The 11465-nt window shown below is 34.1% G+C and overlaps 1 protein-coding gene across 3 annotated transcripts in view; it reads left to right on the top strand.

Moving 5' to 3' along the window:
• Positions 1–825: 825 nt before the first annotated feature.
• Positions 826–11465, top strand: part of Hipk (Homeodomain interacting protein kinase) — an 81991-nt gene continuing 71351 nt past the window's right edge. For 2 of the 3 annotated variants that reach the window (XM_088182955.1, XM_088182953.1), the window contains exon 1: positions 826–1039. The gene's annotated coding sequence lies outside the window, so the exon portion shown is untranslated. Of the gene's footprint in view, positions 1040–3978; positions 3994–11465 lie in introns of all 3 variants that reach the window. The other variant, XM_088182954.1, reaches the window with a different exon arrangement.

Raw genomic sequence — 11465 nt, 5'->3', positions numbered from 1 at the left:
TTTTGCTGAGAAGCAAAAAGTATTGCATATATTATATTAAGTTGAGAACTTCAAAATGAAGTCGCCGCCAATCATTCACTGTTCAGTATCAAAAATGGCATTCCGTGATGATATACTTAAGGAAGAATACTACTTCGTTTCGATTATAAAAAGGTCTAAGCTGTGGAGAAGTTGTTTTCTATCGCTTTGATTACGTTTATGAGGGAATTATATACTAACTTCTTAACTTTCCCAATAGAAGTCTGGGGTAAACGTATGAGTTCATTCGTTACCTATTAAATGTTTTGCTGGTTTTACTCTTTGAGAAGAGCTTTTAAACGCTCTGAACTAAAATTATACTGCCGAAAACTTAGACAGCTGCCAGAAACAGCTCCTCAAAGACGTCCAAATCATCTATATGTAAGATGACCAGACATCTTCCTCAAAAATTTTGTCTTCCTTTTGTCCTTTTTTGTCATCCTTGAACAAATATTTCAAAAATTACCTTTCTTTGCTCCCGCAGCAATTTATTCTTCTCGAACAAAATTTCCAATATAGCTTTTTTTTATTTTTAGTGTCCTCCTTTCATATTTTCAAAATCTGGTCATCTTATCTATAATATATGAGATTATCCTACCATTGAAAAAGACTAAATGATGGAGGTAGCATATTTGATTAAATAATTATCTAAATATAATTTTAAAATAAATAAATTACAATTTAAATGTAATTTACTCCTAATAGATTTTTGTATTAAGAAATATTGAATATTTGCGCAATTATGGCCGACGTCGAGTGGTTGAGGTCCTCGACGTTGAGGCGCGGCGGATGGCAACACCGGTCGCCAGTTCTGTGCCAACGTTCGACGTGTGCGGTTGCGTCTCTCGAGTGAACGTTTCGAAATGGGCCCGGGGCACCTGTGAGAGCCCCCCGAGCGGCAGGAGTGGTCGCCGCCCGCCACAGATGGCGGCCGAGCGTCGTCGACCCCCGCGACCCGCGCGCTGAGGGCCTTCGCGTCCCTTGTAGCCGCCGACACTATGCGCCACCCGCATAGCCACAGGTGAGCGTCGGTCGACCGATCTTTTATGTAACCGGATTGTCGGATCGCCAGATTGGAGTATTGCGCAATGCGCGTGTTTACCTCGAGAACACCCCACCCCGCCCTACCCCGCCGACAGTCGAAAGACGCGCTTCTTTGGCCTTAACGCCTATAGTTTCGCCCATCGTTCGAAAATAAGATGGCGTCGCTCGTTTGTTGTTGTTTTTGTTGATATCGATTCGTAGTTAACGACCCGTTATATAATATGCCATCAATGCTCTAATGTGTGTCAGGCGCATAAAACGAATAACGTTATAATAAAACATAAACTGCATTATCTAATGAAAGGCGGGTTTTTGTTTAGAAAATTTCAATCCAACAAACGTCAAAATATGTAGTTCACACTAATGCGCATGCGCGTGAAAGCTTTTGTATACATAACTAATTTGAAAGAGCATATATTGTATATCTTCTTTGCGTATACTTAACGCATATTAGAGAGAGAGAGAGAGAGAGAGAAGAGATTATCGCTCGCAGTTACCCCCTCGCAGGTATAAACGGTATGCGAGGCAAAACAATTTGTTCATAGACTGAAATACGTATTTAGTTACTGTAATATAAAGATTTAAAAAATAACAAATCTTATTCTGACACTTGTTTATCGATTCAATTTTAATGTTTTGTGTATATTATATCGTTGAAAGCGGCAAGCGGATATTTTTTAATGCGTCTTCAACCCAAAAAACGAGATCAACGAGTTTATTTGACATATATGCTATAATTTAAAAACCAGTCATTTTGTTTTGAGAATAATAATCGAATATAAGTTTTATTTTAAATTAAAAACAACTAACAACTATTATTGCCTGTCGAAGCAAAGTGATTGTTCTTAGTACGCTTCTAAAAAATAAAACAAAATACTATTCTAGCACGTTGATAATAATAAAATATAAATTTAGCTGCTCATTTCGCTATGAATATGAAACATTGTTAAACCTATTCGATTAAGTTTAGCTAGCAGGAACTCTTTTTTTTTCAATAACTAAATCCCAGACTGCTGGCGTTCAACAAGGTTCAATTTTAGGACCCTTACTATTTACTCTATTTGCTGGCCACTTAATGCTCCAAACTTAAATATATTGAAAAATGCAGTAATGTTTTCTCATAGGAGAAAAAATATTTTGCTGTCAAGAAATTATCTAAAATTAACATGTATATAACATATCTCTAGAATGGCTACATATCCGATCCTGACACATTTTCGGTAAAAGTAAATAGAATATTCAAAATAAATTACTAATATATAAATCTAAATTAAGAAATGAAATTTCGTTTGCTTCTTAATAAATATTTCATTATGAATCGCGTCAAATGCTTCTCCATGGTTACAACGCGACTTAAAAATAGATACCCTTACCCACAGCACTTTGATAAATTAGAGAATTCAATCTCGTAAAAAGTAAATTTATACAATCAAACAAATCAGAAATGCAAAAATATATTTAATATTTATTTTAAATGAATATTAAATAAATAAATAATCATTATTAGATAATTCAAAACAAATGGGGAGTGGCAGACATGTTTGTCAATACTAACATATACCAAAGCTAGTTAAGACCACGGTCTTGAAACTTCAAAAAAATATTTGATGCTGTATATGCATACATCGTGTAGTACAGCCCGCCCAAGATATGAACGACCATCGTCATAGTACTGGTGAGAGAATGTAATAGGGTGACCATGTGAAATTACAAGTGCAATTAATTTTTACTTTTTTAATTTTATTTGTTGAGGAAAATGTAAAATAACACTTGCTTACTTATTTTGCTTATTTGTATACATATTTAACTCAAAAACATGACACCACTCACCAAAATATTATTTAAGACGTATACCGATGGCGGCAACTTTGGCGCAAAATAATAAAGGCGAGCGAAAATGGCCCGATTTTATGACCCGTCATAAAATCACTTAGGGGACAAATTTTTACAAAAAATACGGTTAACCATCGGGTGCGGGTATAAGCGCAGAGACATCTAAAACATAATTTATGGGTTGTACGGAACAGAATGTAAATATTTAATAATATATGTAAACAAAGAACAATAACATCGCGAACGTGTTTGAGCGCGAAACATTATAGTTTTTAATGCAATTTCCAACGCATGGTCACCCTACTTTAAAAACATCCCTGATTTAGTATTGGTAACGTTCTCATATCGGTGTAAAAAAATTCGTGGAAAACTGTAGATGTGTGCATGAATGCGTACACGCACCCTTATTTACAATACAACGACGATGGTCGTTAACATCTTGGACAGACTATACTTCTTAACGTTTCTTTAAATTATAAAGTAAACGAGCAAAATCTTCAGCGACACGCGTGCACTTCAAAAAACAACACATGGGCAGTGGGTAAGGTTCCAAATGTAGGTAATATAATGTAATTCATGCGTTTATTCATCATCGCGATACACACGTGGAACCAAATAAGTTTTATTTTAAGTATTTAAAAAACAATGTTCATTCTTAACCGTGTATATGGCAGGAAGATCCTAGTCAAAAAAGTTGTAATATCAAGATCAGCAGCAGCTTATAATAAAATTGATAAATATTATGAAACCGGCTAAAACAATGTAAATATTATAATGTGTTTTTTAATAGAAATTCTTTAATTATTAACACTCATGAAAGTCATGTAGCACCCACCCGTCATATTCGCTGATGATAATCCAAGGAACGGGTAGAATCAACTGTTTTTGACGAAGGTTTTTGTGGTATTTACTTACAAAACTTAAGCTTTTTGTGCTGCCATCTATGGGTGCACATAGATTTAATTTGACGCATATTACCTTACCGTCTAATGAAATTTAAGATGCTTTTCTTAATAAATATAGAATACATTATAGATTAATTCAATTTATATTTGACTCCACGTCATTTTGGTTTGGTTGCAGATTTGCCGATTCTGCGTATGTTTCTCATGAGCATCCGGTTTTACAAAATTACTTGTCGCTTAAAACATCCGTGTGGAACTCGATAAACGACATCCTGTAAGAATCACCTGCTCCAAAGTGACTTACCAGGCATCAATACGTCGTTCTGGTGTGGTACCAATTTTGCAAACTCTGTAGAACTGCAGAAAATCATTGCCAATGAAAGCCAATGTGGTGCGCTGATCCTTGACTCCATGACATCAAAGTGAGGCTACTTCATTCACTGTAACTCACCGTCTTTCCTGTATGATCCTTGCAACAAGAGCCATTTCGGAACTTTGTAGTCCATTCGTCGTTTAAATTTTAATGTTTTTTATCCATTCATACTTAACAAAAAAAGTACATGTGCATATTGGTGCTTGTTGCAAGTGCTGAAATTTCCAGTGTTAATATTATTGTTATTGTTCATATTTTTAATACAGTTTTTACTTAACGTAATTTATTTAAAATCAAGTTATATTTTAATACAATAAAATATATTTAGCAGTGCCTATCCCCCCCCCCCCATCCCTTTTAACGCTATGAAGATTTTTTTGCATTTTTTTTTATAATTTTCCTAATATTTTCATAAACGATATCACCTATCGCCATCTGAAGGGTATATGCAACACAGCCAATAGCAGTGAATCGTGCAATACATGGAACGCTATCTATATTACCAGCATTATCCGGGATTGCGAAGCATATTCAACCAGCTTATCTGCCAAATAAACTACATGGCGGTCTTCTTTGAAGACTTGACAGTATTTCATTATAGTTAGCTAATAGGTCGTTATTAGGGTTCTTAATTATTTGAATATTAAATAAAATATGGATTTGTAAAGTGTTTACCGATATTAATTTATTTTACCTATTAGTGCAAAAAATCAATTAATTGCCTGTAAAATATTATTTAACTTAAAAATAATTATTGGTTAATAATAATTATTTTAATTAATCATTAATTACTTTCATAATCGTTAAACTGTTTTAATTTTACATATTAATGATTAGCGAGGGCGTTAAATGGAAAATGCTTAATTTGTTATTTTACATACTTTTTGAGCATTGAAGTATTTCCGAGAATGTTAGAAACAAATTTAATGCGGATATAGGAGTAACTTTCGGTAAATATAAAGCTACCTATATTATTGCTTTCTATGTATACAATTTTCGACCGTTCGCAAATGGTTAATAAATATAGGTAAAAAGACAGAATTTTGGAGCGATATATTAAGAGTAAAAACGACTACATGAGTTGCTCAAGTATACAAATTGTTTCATTCTAAGATTTTTTCAAATTTCATTATAGATAGAATGAACAAATATTCGATCAATTATTCGAATATTCGTATAATTGAAAATCCGGCTAATAATTCGATTGAGAACTTTAGTCGTTATGTTATGAACATTTATCGAATCTTTATTTTTTATCCCAAACTGAATGTTCGGTTAATTGTAAGATTTTTAATTTTCTTGACTTTCTGTACATTTAATTTAATTTGTTCCGATTGTCGTTATACGCGTTTTTATCTAGAATATAAACAACTATATACAGTTGTAACTTGCCAGACAAACAAAAAATATTGTACACCGAAAATTACATCCATGAAATAGAATTTTAAACCGAATCTAATTGAAGATAAATATAAAAACACAACACCTTGGTTTGAAAGCTTTACGAATTGCGATTTTTATGCAATCTAGTAAAATCCAACTTGTTCAAAATAAATATACTTGCAATGTATAAGTATTTTTTTTATTTATAATAAAAAAAATGAGAGCTGCATTTTTGTTAATAGTCAAAAACATTATCAAAGTAACAAAACATGCAAATATTTTAAGATAAAACATTAGAGCAAGACATTTCAGTATAATGTCTTAAAAGATAAAGAGGGAAATTTTTTTCCAACCCGCATTTTGCGGACTTTTCGATTCAACAATTCGACTAGCATCGTCAATATCACATAGTACATAGCCAGTTTTGACCCACATGAATAACATATCTTGCGGGTCTGTTATCTTATCTCGGTGTCCCTGTAAACACAGCTTAACGCGGTTTGTAACGGTCGAAGTCGGCAAGTGTTGCAGCTCGTTTTGAAAAGAAAAAACTTTCCTCGTCCAATAGAGAAAACTAGCATCCGATCTTCCGAGAAAAGCGTTATGCGACATAATCCGACCGAATAAATAACGCTTTCCAAAAAAGATAAAATAAAAATGATATACACGAGCGTGCCCAGATCCGACACTGATTTGTCGCCGTATTTTGGAAAATCAGAGGTCAGGGCAAGTCGCCAAGCGGCGGCTATAGCGAACCACGTTTTTTGGCCTTTTGTGTGCCTTTTAATTACAATTACGTAAAATATATACATGCGTTTTAATAGTACTACGTAATAAATAATTTCTTTCAAAACAAAATTCGTGTAGCGACAACGAATAATAAAATGCAGCTGTATTTTATGCGGAGTACGTCATTTTCTGCTTCAATTTGCATATTTGCAATAATTGAGATACCGAGTTGAGAATAACAACTTGGATAACAAAATCGTGCGATGCGTTTTCGCCGACTTCGTATTTTACCTCCTTGCATAATTGTGACAGGTTATCTGACTGACGACTACCATGCGGGACGAACTAGAAAGGGTTAACCAGTATGTTACAATTCTATTCGAGCCTATCAACTGTATCTAGTATGCCGAAACTCGCACAAAGTTCTGCAAAGATATACCGAACAAACGCTAACTTAAATAAAACTTGATACAGACGGAACATATCGTGGTATGTCTCGGCCTCTAGAGCAGAGTAGAGCCTGCCAATTTGCTCGTTCAAATATCTGACTCGCGTTGACAAAATTTAAGTCGAAAAAATATTCCATAAAATTCTTAATTATTTATATGTTTTTATCAATACTTGTAGCTACTCTTCAATACTGTTGCAGATTTTTCAAATTCATTGATTCAATGAGTATTTTTATAATTTTAAATATAACTAACATATTTCTGAAGTAGTTGATTGTGTAAGTTTAAACGAATGGGAGATGACGCAAATTGAGGGTCAATCGCATTAGTGTTTAGCTCCACCTACAAATCCAACCCTTTGTAAAAGTTTATGTTTCAAGGTGAAGCTTCATGTTAGGCCACTTTCCTATAATTATAAATGATTACTTAAACAAAGCTAATTCGAGCCCAATAGTATTTATTTCGTCTTGCCGCTTATGAAGAATAGAATTTATAGAGTTTTTGTTGTAATTTGTGCTTTCGAAAGTAGACGTGGCTTTTTGTTCTGAAATGCCGATGTGATAATGTTTTGTTAAGCTAAACATGGTCCTTACCGCCCACTAATAGGCGATGGGTATTTTTGTCCAGTGTTACAAATGTTGTTTTTCGCACGTTTGACTTTAATTATATATATATATAGCTATCACCACGAAAAACTTCGCACTTGTATAATACTACTAAAGCCAACATTACATTGAATCTTTCACATTTTTTCCACATACTTTTATTATAAATATGTTCATTGAAGGGTTGGCTTTCACTTGAAGCAAAACATAAAAATACATTTCCTGTTAAGGACTATTGAATCTATTGTCTATTTGTCCTGTCACAGATGTCAACAATTGATGATTTACGACTATAGTATATCTATTTTCAAGAGTCAGTGCGCAATAACATCGTTTAACGCAGGCACGTTGTGTCTGCTATATCGTAGTTTATTACAAATTCGGTATTGCTATCATATATTTTTATTTGGCATATTTATACAGATGTGACATGTACACTCGACGTACATCACAGGTAGGCAAAGGTTAATAGCCCCTCTCATCCGGCCGTCAAAAGCTGGGTGTCCGCCCATAGGGTTGGAGTCGTAGGGCCCAAGTACTGGTAACGGCAGTGATGCACGCAACTTTAAAACAAAGCACAGATTTTTTATTAATCAAACGTTTTATATTTTTCATAGGTAATGAAATACATCAAATGTTCGATTAATAAAGAAATCCGAAGCTATCCTTTAATTTGTGTTTTGTTTTAAAGTTCGTAAACTGATGTTGGGTCACCTTTACTACTAATTAAATAGGCATACCTGAATGAAAAATATAGTATTTTTAATAACATATCTATATTTGACAACTTTACAGGAGAAACAAAAAACTAAATAGACAACTCGAAAATAGGAGAATAAAACAATATCTCAAGTTTGTAGTGTTCAATTTTTTGAGTATGATGACATTGTTAAGTAATTTTTACCTAAAAGTGGAGCTAGCAAATTTACACTGTAAGCCATCGATATGTAATCAATATGGAATTGTTTTGAATTTATTATATATGTATATGAAATTTGCTTGTCATTATTTAACTCTCAGAGATATTATTACGCTTTTAGATTTCATGAGCTAGTCTGTTGATCATAACGAACTTCGCAAAGTAGGAGAAATCAAATTTGTCATTTTGAAGGGGAAAGTGTCTTTCCTTTTTATCATGTCTGTTGTATTTAGTTTTGCATCGCAATTCCACTATCGAAAGCAGCTATAAATATGAATGTTTGAGTAATAAAACAACGCATTCGAGACACGCTCTCGTTTATCATAACCCGATATGATGTACTCAGTGTCGATACAATACTATCGTGATAATTTTTCTTAAAAACGACCAATGTGATATACTGATGCCGAAGATATAAGTCACGGTTAGTTTTGTAGAAATGTTTCTATTTAAAATCGGCTATTGTGCTCATTTAAAATGTGTGATCACATTATTATACGTATATGTATTTTAAATCTGAATTCCGGGTTGACCAAATTCCAGACAATGAACTAGGTGCAAAGATACGTTTTTTCACTTATCGCCTCAATTTGTTATTACGGTTGTTTGTTTAAAAATGTCTAGACAATGTGGGTTCAGACCCATACTACAAGTGTAATCTAGAAAAGAACGCTTAACAGAATTTATAGTATCATCACCAATATTTTTGTTGCATAATTTTATCGTATATGTAATATAATCATATACGTTCATATCTTAATGTTATCAATCGGGTATTTCTTGTTATCGCGAATGTCCAATTATAGTAATAATAACCAGATAAATTCATAATTTATTATTATTAGTAAAATTAAAGTTAATTGAGTACAATCAAATTAAGGTTCGTAGGGATTTAATTGAAACTTACTAAATGCAAAGCGTTTTCGCTTATCTGCTTAACCGTTTTAGCGAACGCAGCGTAAGATTGGCGGCCGCTGATTTCCTACGTTTGTTTTCATAAGTAACGTAAACATCTGAAATTGTATTATTATATTATTGCGCAATGTTGTCCAGTGTATTTAAAACTGTTTTGCGACCCAGCTACTTATGTGGTTCTTGAAATGTCCGTCATAGTTTCTGTTACAATTTTAAATAGAACAGACAAATCCCGATGAAACACCATTAAAACATAATAGGGCGATGCGAACCGTCATTCAAATTTAACTCGAAAACACAGCACCCGAAACTGCGGTTTGTTTACGACGTCGCAGATAAAATCTGTACGTACGTGTGTCTTTTCGACGTTTCTGAAATTAAAATCTTTCGGTCACGTATTCGAAATCGCCGTATCTTACGGACGTTTGGGAATCGCATGTTTACGGAACAGAACGGGGACGTCATTGCCAGAGGTCACAGGCCCGGCGTTCAACGCAAACCGTGTGTATGTGTGGTTGTTTACTGTGGAAAATTATTCTCGAGCTAGCTGTTCGTTTCTCGCGAGATTACGCCGATTCGCCGAGACTTACCTCTCGACGGTGATAATTAGATTTAGAGTTTTTGTAGTGCGTACGTTGGTTTTATGTCGGCTGAGAACATTCAGGCGTGGCAACAACTGTTGTCATTCAAGATTGTTTAATTGCGTTGATGATTGAGTTTGCGTTATGCGAGTAATCGGTGACTAGATGGAGAAAAATGTACTGTGGAAGATGAGATGAATTATTTATTCAACATTTTAGAAGAAAAATGGCAATGTTTTAACACAAATCAAACAATACCGAGCCTCTCATATCTTAAATTTAAATACTAATTTGAAATTGTTTAGCTTGAGACTAAAAGTTGTCGCAATTACTCGTTAAAAGATTAATCAAATCAATTGCTTAAAGTATTACTCGTTCTATCTCAGTTTGCGAACCACCATATCACTATCTCTCTCACTCTCGTCACTTAACACGCGAGAGAACGAAAGGGGAAGTATCTCACCGCTCGCGCTCGAAACAGCAGCTCCGACTTCGGTCCCTTTGACTCGGAAAATATGCCGACAATGTTCGGAAGCGCTCGATGCTGGCCAAGTCGACTGAATTACCCCCAAATTACCTCCCGTTCTCGGTAATCTCGGACAGCTTCCGAGAGATTTTAGAGCAGGCAGAACCGAACTCGACCGAAGTAACCCACTATATTATCCGTCCTTGGCCAACCTTGGCCAACTTCCAGAGAGTGTAGTGCAGGCATAACAAATAACTAAAATATGGTACGCAGCTTAAGATATTATATATATATACAGGCTTAGCCATAATAATGGGGCACCCCAATAAATATGTTATATGTATATTAAAAAATCGTGAAAATATAAAAAAAAATGACTAAGGTTATTTAAAGTGTTTATTTTAAGCGTATTTTTAATATTTAGTAGGCCTACCCTTAGCTATAATTACAGCTGCAACCTATTTAGCATACTGTCAACTAATGTCTTGTGGGTGGACTGAGATAATTTTCTCCGTTCCATCTGTAATTTTTCTCACAGCTTAATTTTGGGTTTGCAACTGTGTTGGGCAACATTTTTTTTAATTTTTCCCATAAATAATCTAGTGACTGTGCATGTCATTCTAAAAGCGTCAAACCCTTTGACGCAAACTAACTCCTGCTGTTTAACGAAGTATGGCAGCCAGCTTTGATGACGTTTTTCAACGAGTTTTAAGGGACTCGCGAACCAAAATTTGATCTTCCTGGGCAGTATTGGCTCTGATTTTTAAGAACCACATTCGTTGAACCGTTTTAAAGCATTTTGAATAGCGTGTAGTGAATAATTAATGTGTGTATTAATTTTCTACATATTCAGTCAATAATATGCAATTAGCTTCACGTTATTCGCGTTTTTAGTATTTTTAAATGTTTATATAATATTTAAAATATATTATTTAATAAAACAAATTATAACGACAAATAAAATATTGCAATTGAACATAACGGTCACTAAAGCGAGACTAGACAATTTGACCTGCAATAGTCTTTTGAAACTCAAATGAGCAATTAAAAACGACAGATGCATTTGTATAGTTCTCAGAATTTCAGTTAACACTACCTAAAAAAATATTTTGGTCAGACTATGCTCTTGTAAAGAGTTATACACTATTTTAAGGGGTGTCCCATTATTATGGCGAAGGTTGTAGATCTGCTATCATTATAAAATTGAATATGTGTGTGTAGGAGGCACGGGTGGTGAGATATTTT

Source organism: Plectrocnemia conspersa, unplaced genomic scaffold, assembly GCF_051122295.1.
Source record: "Plectrocnemia conspersa isolate PC_06_02 unplaced genomic scaffold, ASM5112229v1 ptg000003l, whole genome shotgun sequence".
NCBI lineage: Eukaryota > Metazoa > Arthropoda > Insecta > Trichoptera > Polycentropodidae > Plectrocnemia > Plectrocnemia conspersa.
Note: the sequence above shows the minus strand (reverse complement) of the source record. Positions and strands in the feature narration are given on the sequence as shown.